This window comes from Phodopus roborovskii, unplaced genomic scaffold, assembly GCF_943737965.1.
Source record: "Phodopus roborovskii unplaced genomic scaffold, PHOROB, whole genome shotgun sequence".
In the NCBI taxonomy this organism is placed as follows: Eukaryota; Metazoa; Chordata; class Mammalia; order Rodentia; family Cricetidae; genus Phodopus; species Phodopus roborovskii.
In genome coordinates, this window is record NW_026126480.1 from 51,142,107 (window position 1) to 51,154,307 (window position 12,201).

Sequence of the window (12,201 nt, forward strand, 5' to 3'; positions counted from 1 at the left end):
CCTTTCTGTGCCTCCACCAGGGCCCTCAGCTGTGGTTCATGCAAGTTTCTTGAGTTACATTCCCTTGGAAACCTGGACCCATCATGCACAGGCATTTATACACTCTGCTTTGCAAACACTAAGGGCAGCTGGTTACAGAAATCACGGAGTCAGAGCATCAGAGGGGCTTATAGAACAGGAGTGGGTGCAGACACACAGGAGGCCACGGTCTGCTTGTTCTGCCTGGTGGGCAAGGAGAAGGGACTCCTGCTAGGAGTTCCATCCAGAGGAGGAGGATGAGCCAAGTCAATCCTCTGAGGAGTGAGGCATGGGAGAGCATGTCTGAGGAGGCACACCAATAGCAACAGGAAGAGGAGCAGCAGCAGGAGGCTGAGCACAGTAGCAGAACCGAGAGACAAGCTGGGGCAAGGAAATCTAGTCCACAGGACTTGGGGATGCTGGAGTCGGAGTCAGGAGCAGGTCTGTCTGTGACTCCACGTCACTAGTCTGGAGCTGAGTGGGCACAGGGTCAACTGTGTCCCCCTTGAAGGAACAGCAGAGTGGACAGAAGTGTTGAACTCTACATTCTGAGTTTGGAGCTGATGTTAAGTGACATGAAGTAGAGCCGCCTTAGGAAGAGGAAGCCTCAGTCGAGGAATTGTCTCCACCAGATTGACTTATAAGCAAGTCTATGGGGCATTTTCTTGATGAATGATTGATGTGGGAGGGGCCAGAACACTGTGGACAGTATCACCCCTGGCTAGGAGTTCTTGGGTTGTATAAGAAAGCAGGCTGAGCAAGTCACAAGGAGCAAGCTAGTAAGCAACATTCCTCCCTGGCCTCTGCTTCAGCTCCTGCCTTGGCTTCCCTCAGTGATGGACCATAAACTGTAAACTCTCAATCTGCTTTTGGCCATCGTGTTTCTCACAGCAGCAGAAAGCTAACTAAGGACACATGGTGTCATTTCAGGTGGGTTAGGGCATTAAGGCATCTGTAATTTATTTAGCTATGAAGATTTAGCTATATTTTTAAAAAAGCTAACAGGTCTGAATTACTATGTGGTTTACTGGATATGTCCTTCTCTTTGTCATTTAGAGGAAGTTATGATGGACTAAGCTCCCTCTTACAGTCCCTTCCCTCCAACCATCCCCACTTTCTTTCCTGGTTTATTCTCCCCCCTCCCTTCCTCTTCTTTCTTTTCCCCCCTCTCCTTTCTTCTTTCCTCCCTTCCCCCAGCTTCCTCCCTTCATTTGCTAAGACTAGGGTGAATAGAGAGAGAACCAAGTGCCAGGTTCTGTGGAGGACCTGCAGATAATGGGTACAAGAGAGTCACAGGACAGACACTGGAGGGAGAGGGCTCCAAGCCATTGAGTACTTCAGCTGGGACGCAAAACCCTCCATATACGTCTCAGCTTTCTGTCCTTCCATACTGAATCTCAGGAATGGTTTAGTTTTTCTTTGCCATTTCCCGATAATTATTTTCATGAGTAGACAAGCTGTCCTATCATATTTCCTTGAACTTCCCAACATGATACCTCCCTGGATGGGAAGTTGGCTTCTTTATCTCCAATGATTGTATTTCTTGATTAATTTTTCTTGTTTGAGTTCATTAGCTGATATTTTACATTAATTAATCAATGTGAGTGTGCATGTGTGTGTGTGTGTGTGTGTGTGTGTGTGTGTGTGTGCGCACACACACCTGTGCTACAGGACAGGGCAAGGTCTGAGGACAATTTGTGGAAATCAGTTCTCTTTTTCTACCATGTGGGCTCAAGGATTAGAACTCAGCTCAGCAGGCTTGGTGGCACCTTACCCCACTGAGCCCTCTCTATGGCCCTTCGCTGGTATTTTTGAGGTCTTGCGGTTTAGAGGTCTCGCACTTCTTGTACTTGCATCAAATTCCACTGACATAACATTTTATATCTAAACATAAAGTGTTTTGGTTCAATTTAAACCGAATTTTAAAATATCCTCAAATGAGATAGCTCGTGATATAATAACTCTGTTTGGTCAGACACATTTCTTAATTTGTTTGTTGATATGTCAACACATACCAGAATAAGCTAGAGTCACATTGGATGGATTATGTCTGAGAAGCCCTCTGACACTCCGTCCATCCATCATTCATGGAAAGGTTTTACTTACTTAGTTGCTTGCCATGAAGGAGACAGATGATAAGGTATCCAATAAAAGTTTCTTGTCTGGGCCTCTGCTACCAGCAAGGAAAACTCTGAAGGCACCTCAAGAGGTTCCAGCTGCTTCTGCAGGCTGTCCCCAGCTTTAAGCAGCCTTCCGGCCCACCCTGCTTCCACATTGATTGCAAGCTGCCCCTGGAGCATTGGCTCTTCTGTTCTTTTTGTTTGTTCATTTCAGATAGGGCTCACCACTAGCTTGTGCTGGTCTTAAACTTGTGACTCTTCTCCTGCCTCCTGTATCAGCCTATCTGGTTGACTCCTACATTCTTCAGGCTATATCACCAACAGGAAGCAGGAAGATGAGAGGAAGTATATATGGGTGGAGAGATGGCCCTGCAGCTAGAACCTAGCAGGCCCTTTGTCTAGCCAGCCTCCCCTCCTGCCCACTGTCCGCATACCCTCCAGGAAGACCCTTCGGACAGGACTTGCTCCAGAATGAGCTTGGCTTCCTTAGACTGTTTAGTTTAGTTCACAGGTTCTGGACTCCTGTGTGCAGATAAAGTACCAGGAAGTGTTCTAGAATGAACACGAGGAAACGAACCCATGAAAGGTGTGTGGAAGGCACTAGGTGGGCTGGGGAGGGGGGGTGCAGCTGCAGGAGAGGTGGGAGATTCCAAGCTAGAAGCTGAGAGAGGAATGTACTTCCAAATGTGTGACTCTGGGGAACATGAAGGGAGTGGAACTTTTTCTACAGTGGAACCAAGTTTAGAGCATTGCAGAAGAAGTACAGGATATCTGGCAGTGACCAGGAAGGGAGAGGTTTGTTGCCGAAGCTGCTTTTGCAAAGGCATCCCTGCCTTTGGTTCTCATACCACCCGACTTGCCTGTACTCTCACCTGTATCTCACCCATCCTCAGCCTTCCGTGTTTCTCCTGCTAGCCAAAGTTATGTCATCCCCATCTCCCCCCCCCCACCCCAGGCAGCCTGGAGACGTCCTGCTTCCACAACCTGAAACCCCAACCCAGGGCTTCTCCAGGAGCTGTTGAGTACAGTGAGCATTGAGCTAATATTAGTCACAATATACTGACAATGGTTTTCCCACGGCCAAAAAGGTGGTTTGACCTGGAATCTCCACAGCATGTCTTTGCTTCTAGTTCTCTATATGCCTCCCTTTCAGAGAAATCCTAACATGAGGGATGTGAGTATTCGGATGGATGGGTGCCTGCTCTAGGGATTGCAAGAAAAAAGGACCCACTATCAGATGGGAGGCAGGGTCTCTTTCTGCAAGGTCATCTAGTCCTTCCTTCTCCATCATCACATGTGTAGCCAGCATGCAGACCCAAACCGGGGGCTCAGAAACTCAGCAGCACAAAGGGCAATGCCCCCTTTTCTACATTGAAGGAGAACAAAAAGAACAAGGCTCTGGGTGATGTGTGTAGTTTTGCAGACCCACCAGAAATAAGAATACCTGAAGACCTCCTGACTCAGATAAGTGGCAGTCTAGAGACCTTTGAAAGCTCACAGTAGGCTTAGAGACAGACAGGGTGAGGTGTATGTGTGTGTCTGAGATACCACCTCAAGCTGTCACTGGTGTTTCCCCATCCTAGATTTTTCCATGTGAGGATGTGGCTTGAGCTGAGGACAAGGCTGCATTGGATTCAGGGACACAAAGAAACTGGGGCACAGGCAGGATCCTGTCCTTAAAATGCCAAACTGAAGGCTCAAAGCAGCAAGCAGAGCAAGGTATGTATGTGGGGTGGGCAGTGGGGTGTGGGCATGGGTGAGTCAAACCACACTCTGGGACGATGGGCTGGTGGGAGCTAGAGTCCCAAAGAGAAGCTTTTATAGATCGTAACAATGGTATTGGCACTTGAGCCTTCCATGGGGACAGTGGAAAGTTCAAGGCTGCTTTCTGTCTGTTGCTTCCCTTACTGTCCACAGCACAGGCTGCAAGATTGAGGCTTGGGGACAGGCAGGCACTTGGGGGTTGGAGCCCGACAGAAGCAGGGTGTCTTGGTATGCATCTTTCAGCTGGGATCCTAGGGCCAACAGTACAGTTTTCATTTCTGTGACATTCGTTCTCTGGGGTCAAGACTGATGGAATTAGGGGGAGGTGGAGCCAGGGGAGGGCCCTTTGCTTGCAGGGAACCCAAAGACTATCACAGAAATCAATCAGCCTGTGGCTTCTTTTCTTTCTGAGGGATTACTGGTGGATTCCTGCTTTCTTCATTCAACTAATATGTTATCAGTTCTTCTGTCTAAGGAAGCAAAGGAAGGGTGGGGGTTTCAGCTGGCAGCTCTCCCCAGAAAGTACCGCATTACTCCACGTGTGTCCTGAAATAGGCCCCACACAACTTTTTTTTTTTTTTTTTTTTTTTTTTTTAACTCAAGTGCTTAAAGACTTCTTTGAAATGTGGGCCAATTATTCAAGGAGAAAAAACAAAGTAGATCAAATATTTAACTTTGCTCTTGGTATGTTGAACTCACCTGTCCACGGGAATCTCTCAGGCATATCCTACAGACTGGCTTCATTTGTGTCTCCATTCTTTCTGAGGGGCTGCAGATTGGGACCGCCCTAAAGTCATGGTTCTGAATCACAGCCTGCGCCCGCAGGCTGGATCTCTGTCCTCACTCCGAGTCTCTTTGAACTGTAGATTTCCAGGATAATAAACTCCTTTTCCAAAATGTTGAAAACACAGACCCCTCTCCCCTAAAAGCTTACCCAGAGCTTGTGCAAGGTGGAGAGCTGTCGGTAAATTATTAAGGTCTTTGGAGATTATTAGCCATGGTCCCTTCGGCAGATTGGGCATGTTGCCATGGCGCGGAGCTGGGAGTCTGGGGCTCCTTCTGGGCTGAAGCCTGCCACCACGGATAATAAAATCCTTGGGTGTCTCTAGAGTTTCACCTGTAGGATTCTGGCAGTTGTCTCTCCTTCCCTACCAGCTCCGCCCGGTCTCCTCCCCTGGGCGGAAGGTGCCTGAGCTCTGGCGGCCTGGGAGGCAGACGCAGGCGTGTTACCCAGGTACAAAGTTTGCTAGCGCGCTGCTAACGTTTTTCCGAGCTGTGGGCCTCGGTTTCCCAATCCTATTAACATGCTCCGGATGGAGCGGGTTGAGGTCGGGATAATCTTGCGGAAAGGGGTTGGGCTCTACCATCCAGAGAGACTTTCTGGTCTGGGAGGGGGTGGCGCGGGAGCCACGCAGCCCGGGGCGGGGCGCCCGGCGTCTCCCTGGGTTGCTACAACAGACCCCGTTACGGCGGCCACCGTGAGAGACTGGGACAGGTGCGGCAGGGGCGGGTCGCCCGCGAGAGGACCCCTCCCCCACGCTGCCAGCGCCCGCGGTCTTTTTACGCCCGGGAGCCCCAGGTCGCCCGCGGCGCAGGACGGGGCGGGGCTGCGCTCTGCACCTCCAAACCTCCCGCCCGGCTAGGCGCGGCGCGGTGCGGCGCCGCTTGGTTCTGCGGGGCCGAGCGGGGTTTCAAATCTCAATTTTTCCCCGGGGCTTGGACCTGCCCCCGACGCGGGAGCCAGGTGAGACACACGGGCAGGGAAGGACAGTGGGTGGCCCTCGGGCACCTAACCCGGCTCTTGAGGCATGTGTGTGTCTCTCATTCCAGAAGCAACCGCGACTGGGTCAGTGAGGCCCCGTACCCATAGAGGCTTAGGATGAGAGCTGGAAAAGAGGGATGCTTGCATGCAGGTGGGGCTTATGTCTCTTAGGGAACACCCCTCCCCCCAAGACCCCTTCCCGGCAAGGGCCAGTCACAAGAGCCGTAAAAGCGATCTGAGTACAGAGCTCACTAGTTCTTTGTGCCCTGAGCCTGTGAACCTCTGCTTCTTCCAGCGCTTCTGATTCCTTTATCAGGTCAGCGCAGGTAGATCAGCCTCTGTTCCAAGCTCGGGATCTCCCGTCCTGTAGATCGCCTGTTTCCTGGGAACATGGGCCAGCAAAGCCCAGAAGAGGAGCCGCCTCAGGGCCGCCAGGGGGCGCGCTGGGCGGGGACCCGCTCCCTGCTCTCTGTCCCTTGAGACTGCACTCTGTCAGACTCTGCCCAGTCGCTGGCTTTGCGCACGATTCCTGTGGCAGCAGCTGGCTCCGGGAGGTCGGGGGTCGCACGGCTCCCCGCCGGGTGCCCAACCCCTGCCCACCACACTACCTAGTAGGGGTGTGGGGACCCGGCGGGCTCAGGGGAGCGGCCCCCGCCTCCGTCCGCCGCTGCCCGTGAATTATGCAGGAGGCTGGCACCGGTGTTCAAGTTGCTCAAGTTTCCCTGGCAACTTTCGCCCGGGCATCCCTCCTCCGGCGCAGCGGGCAGCTCCTCCCGCGCGCCCGGAGCCCCAGACGCCTTCCCCAGGCTGCCTGGCCACGCAGCCCTGTGTACTCGGTTACTGGGAGGGCTCTGGAAGACCCAGACCACGCCCTCGACCCCCTGGACTGGGGCCTCTGAGGAAGCCAAGGCGTGACATTACCTGGTAAACTTCGTCTTGGGTGAAGAGGGTGCATGCAGGACCTGTGCGTGCAGGACTTCGTTGTCAGGATGCTGGGGCCGCTCGGGGCCTTGCCTCCGGTTTCCGGGGGTGTGGGGCATCCGTTGGATCACATCGCTGGGGTGTGTAGGGTGAGTCGCCTTTAACCTCTCTGACTGGTAGTAGACGACTACGGTATCCAGTGAAACTTGTCTTCCCGGAGAATACCAGGGTTGCCTTGAAAATTTCAGCTGGGATGTAGAGGGGGTGGCTTCCCTGGACCTCCTCGCCCATTTGCAGAACGTGCAAGGGGTTGTTAGGCTCCAAGTAGGTGGGGTGCTACGGGGGGGGGGGGGACGGGGCAGCGCCCAGTGGGCGAGAGGCTTATTCTAGAGACTAAGTTTTGATGGTTGAGCTTTTAAAGGGGATGTAGGCTGTTCCATCTGAGAAGATACCTTGGACCCACGGGTGTGGGGGTCTCAGGGGCCTCCCTGGTGGCTTACAGATGGCTTGCAGGCACAGTCCTGTAAGCCTTCAGAGGACATCTGAAAATAGTGGTTTCTGCATGGAAATTCGAGGTAGTAAATTAGGTAGGTATGTGACCTCTTTTTTGGAACTGAAGTTTGAACGCTAATGAGGTCAACCGGCTAATTAAACTGAGTTTGGCATGCAGGGATAATTTTGGAAGTTTGGGGTGGAGAATGGCTTGTGACCTCTAACTGGGAATGGACCCTGCGCCTTGCTGACCTGGCTAGGGGAGGTTCCGCAGGTGTGTCTTCAGCTGCAGGCTCAGCCTTGACCCAGGTTCGGCTTTCAGGGCTGGCACCCTGAAGGCAGACAGTGTGTGGCATGTCCATAAGGGCTCCTGGAGATGCCTCGATCCTTGTTTGGAAACATTCCAACCACAAGTAGGTGATACCAAGATGAGTCAGGTAGAGACTGGAACCTTCCGTTGCTGCAGTTGAAGTGAGCCGAGAAACATCTTTGACACTAATGAATGGAGGAGAGTAGTGGTAGCCTGGAAAGAAGGGTAGAACCAGGGGTTACCTACTCTTAAAATGGGTCAGAAAAATAAAGCTGGCTTCATAGTGTCTGGAAGTCACAGATCCCAGGGGTAAAGTGTTTTCAAGGAAATGGAGCCCATTGTTTGTACCAGAAATTTTTCCAAGAAGGAGGAACTAAGTGACCAACTGGGCCCTGTGTCAGGAGGCTGAAGTGCAATGAAGGTGACACCCAGGGTTCCTGTCCACAGCCCTCAGTGGACTAGGGCAGATGGAGAATCTCTGCTAGTATCTCAAATGCCTTTTTTAGAAAGCTTGGTTTGTAGTCCAAGCCACTCACCCATTTCTTTAACCCACCTCAAGGTTTCGTGCACAGCTGTGATCATGGGAAAGCTACTTGGTCCAGGCCTGGGGACTGGGTCATCAGGGTGGGGCCCTGAGGTGTGAGGAGTTTCAGCCAGATCCTGTGAAGGATTTGGGGATAGCATGAAGTTTTATGTTCCCTCATGAGGAAGAAAGTGTGATAGAAAAGCATGCTGGGAGTTGTCTGATCCACAGGAAAGCAGCCCTAGGGAGAGAGTCTTATAGAAAGCCAGGTCTATGACAGAATGTGCTTTGTTTCTGAAATCCTTGAGTCCCAAATGATAGGGTACTAGAGTCTACAGGCTCCAGGGAGTAGTGGGGGCTTGTCCAAAATGGCTTTGTATGGGGTGGAGCTGCTGTGAGGGCCAAGGAACCAGGCAGTGGTCATGGATCTCCAAATAAGTCTATACCCTCCCTGCTGACCCTGTTCTTGAGGCAACAGGTCTTGCAGCCTCAATGGTTCCTTCGGATGGCAGGGATGTCTGGCTATAGCAGCCTGTTCAAATGTGCATTTTGACCTCATCAAGAGTCTCGCCTGTGTCTTTTCCCTCCCCAGGTAACATTGAGGAGGCTCACCCACATGCACATGACCCCAAATCTCTTGCTAATGTGGTGACCCTCTTGGTCAGGACAGAGGTGGGGACTTTATACAGGCCTGTTTTTTTTTTTTTCTCTGTGGAGCCCCTGAGCTTGCCACCTGAGCACTGGCATGTGGATGTGGAAAGAATGTAAAGAGATTGAGAGGTAGGCTGGGAGCCTAGACTCCCTTCCTACCTAAGCCTGTGACCTTTGGATGGGCACAGAAGCTAACCAGCCCACACCAAGGAAAGGCCTGCCATCTTCTATGGGGCAGAGATGAACAGAGCATATTTGGCCCTGTTTTCTCTGTATTTCATTAAAACAAGCTGAGCAGATCTTATTGTGTGTCAGGCCCGAGCTGGATGAAGCTTGCTACCAGCTTCTAGGCTGGTAGGGATAGAGGATGGTTACATGTGGCCGTGGGGTGCTGGAGAGCACAGAGAGGCCCTGATTGTCATGAGGTGGGTGGTGCAAACTACCTAGGAGAATGTGAGGACTCCCTTCACTGGATTGGGTAGGGCCTTTACATAGCTGACATTGACCATACAAATCACCTAGCCCCTGGGTGGACAGTGGCACTCCGCAGCTGCAGAGTGGACAGAATAAGCTGTTCTGCAGTGTCCTTTCCTAGGCATCTTTACTATGCTTTTGCTGTTCTAATGTCCCAGTATCCCCAGGGAGGAGAGAGGGTGGGCTGACTTCTGTTCCCCTTTCCATCCCAGTAGCCTGAGGCTCTGGAGTGGTGTTACTTGCCCCTGGTTCCCGCATGTAGTGAATGAGGACCCTCAATTGTACCTTGGGCAGCCCCAGGGAGTTCAGCCCACATTCCCATATCCTACCAGAGCTAAACACACATCACCCAGCAGGAAGTGCCACCAGGATGTGACAGAAAATTAGTTGTCTTGTTCCTGTGGTGTGAAATTGAGTTAGTGGGCGAAAGCTGAAGTTCCTGAGTAGGATATACATTTTTATCATTGTTGAAAACAACTTCTCAGAGCCATTCGACATGGCTCACAGGGTCCACTCTGGGCTCTGGTGGAAACATTGAGGTTGTCTGGGTAACAGGTTGCCTCTGATGGGAGCTTCCTCCTGATCAAGGGGATGTCCTAGTCTTAACCATGAAAGGGCATGATGAGTCCCTCCTGTACTCAGAGCATGCCAGGGTCAGCAACCTGGGTCTGTCTGATGCTGGTTCTGGGGACAGGCCAGCTGCAGCACACAGCATTTCCTCAGATTAAGCTCTTAAAAGCCTTCCAGAGAAGTGGGTCCATGGGTTGTGGCAGTAAGCAGAGAGCTCTCTGATTGGCTGCCAGATGTCTCCTTGGAGCAGAGAACTAGTACAGATGATGGGGATGTTGTCTAGAAACCACAGTGCTTGGGTATGTTTGCCCCTGCCTAGTCTCTGGGCTCAGTTGGAGCCCAGGGGTTGATAGGCACAGACTCCCAGGCTGGGCTGGGCCTGTGGATTCCACATGATGGACTGCAGGGGTGCTGGATTTGTGGATTCCAGGTGGGCTGCAAGGGTGCCGGAGGGCTCCTGTCCCCTTTCTGCTGAGGAGCACCCAGGGTTCCTTGAATCCACTTTGAGAAACTTCAGGTTTTTAATGGGGGAAGATGGTTGGAGCAAGTCCTGAGATGCTCAGCTTAGAAAGTCTCCAACTGGGAAAACTGCCCCCCTTATGTATCCATTAGGGATTTTTTTTTCCCACTTACGGTAGTCTCACTAGGCTGGGCCAGGTGTCTCTAAAAAGCATTTTTCTCCCTTCTCTCCTTTCCTCTTTAAAAGCATCACTTGTAAACCTAGATATTTTGTCTACCCATTTCCCGACTATTTTCTTTTGAGGCATCCCTCCCTATACCTGGCAAAGCTAGAGCAAATCCCACAGTAAACCTGTTCTGCCCTCTTACATTCTGCTGTTAACCCTTGGTTAGACTTCTCACACATTTGTGAGAATCGATCTAAATCTTCATAGGTTTACAAGTTTTCAATAGATGCCAGTTTGTCTTTGGTGTTGTGGTTATCATATTTAGGAATGATTGTTGGCCAGCTCTTTTATAGCACCTGAGCAGTGTAAACTACTGTAGACCCCCATGGTTCAATTCCCATTCCACTAAGACAAATGGATGTTTTATGGGGTTATTGGTGTTCCTTAAAAATTTGGAAGGTGCTGGGGATTTGTACTTAGGTCCTTGATGGTGCTGATCAAGTGTTTCACTGATCCATATCCCTAGCCACTCACTCTGGGGTTCTAGGTGGGTGCCCTCCTACTGAACCTCATCCTGATCACCTCACTAGGGGTTTCTAGGCAGGTGCTCTCCCACAGAGCCATGCCCCAGCCCCTCACTGGCAATCACTCTCCCATGGAGTCGTATCCCCAGCTCTGTTCCCTTTATTCTTCACGTGTCTATTTCCTCCCAAGAATTTTCATCTAATGTAATATGTTTTATGCTCCTGGGTCTTTTATTAATTAACCTAGCAACTCCTCAGCAAGAAAAAAGCATATAAATGGATGTTTTAAAGATTTCCTGTGACCTTAGTCACAGTCCATAAAAGTCACTTGTAGATTGAGACAGCAGGACAGTGTCTGCTGCTCATGGTGGACCAGATGCCATAAAGACACTACAGATACGTAGCCATGGAGGGGGAAGAAGTGTGAGTGGAGATGTGCTCTCCCGAGAAGACTGTGGGCAGTTTGGTGTTTTGATGAGGGCCATCACTGAATCAGCCCTTTGGCATGCAGAGGTCACTACCTGGTTATGACCCTTCTGCAGTGGGCCAGGAATGTCTTTCATTTGTAAGATAGTGAGTGGGGCTTTTGGGGAAAGGGTTATGGGAAAGAGCTACCCCAAAGGCCTTTCTCTACATGAGCTTTTTCTGGAAGGACTTTGTGTCCACATAGACTGGAAATTACCACCTAAATTTCCAAGATTTTAAAAATGCACAGGTGTGTGTGTGTGTGTGTGTGTGTGTGTGTGTGTGTGTGTGTACATACATATATGCATGTGTGTGTGGAGATCAGAGGTCATTCTCAGGTATCATTCTCAGGAACACTGTCCACCTCTTTTGAGACAGGATCTGTCATTGCCTGGAGCTCACCAAGGGGGCTAGACTGTCTGGTCACTGAGTCCAAGGGATCCTCCTTTCTAGACCAATGCTGGGATTATGTGCATGCTCCATGCATCTTAACATGAATTTTGGGGCTCAAACTCAGGGTCTCATCTTTGCAAGTTCTTTACAGGCTGAGACATGTCCCCAGTCCCTAAGTTGACAAAATGTATTTTACCTGCTTCAAGGTTCATCTGGATAAGGTGATAACTAGGTAAAGGCAGTGCAGTGACAGAGTGTCTTGACTAGTGAGCTTTGCAAGTACGTGGTTCTTGGCCTGGAGTTCATGGTTGCCTTGAGGATTTGAAGGTATTCTGCTCCCAACTTTGCAGGGTTGACTAACAGCCAGAATTTTGGACATAGAGCTTGTGCTTGTGCTGTCTAGCCTGACAGGTGGCATGTGAGCTTGGAGCCTTAGCTTTGTGGGGAGTCTAATCCATGGTCACTTTTGTGGGGAGAGGGAGCACAGAGGGCTATTCCAGTGGTTCTTCAGAGACCTGGGTACTCTTATTAGGGGCTCTCTACCTCAATAACCAACACCACTCCTTCCTTAGCTGTCATAGGTTATTC

The 12,201-nt window shown here is 50.9% G+C and overlaps 1 protein-coding gene across 1 annotated transcript in view; it reads left to right on the top strand.

Annotated features, from left to right (window-relative positions):
* The first annotated feature begins 3,727 nt into the window (after positions 1-3,727).
* The window catches only part of Shank2 (SH3 and multiple ankyrin repeat domains 2), a 420,233-nt gene continuing 411,759 nt past the window's right edge, over positions 3,728-12,201 (top strand). Inside the window, exon 1 of the mRNA XM_051193484.1 lies at positions 3,728-3,857. The gene's annotated coding sequence lies outside the window, so the exon portion shown is untranslated. The remainder of the gene's footprint in view (positions 3,858-12,201) is intronic.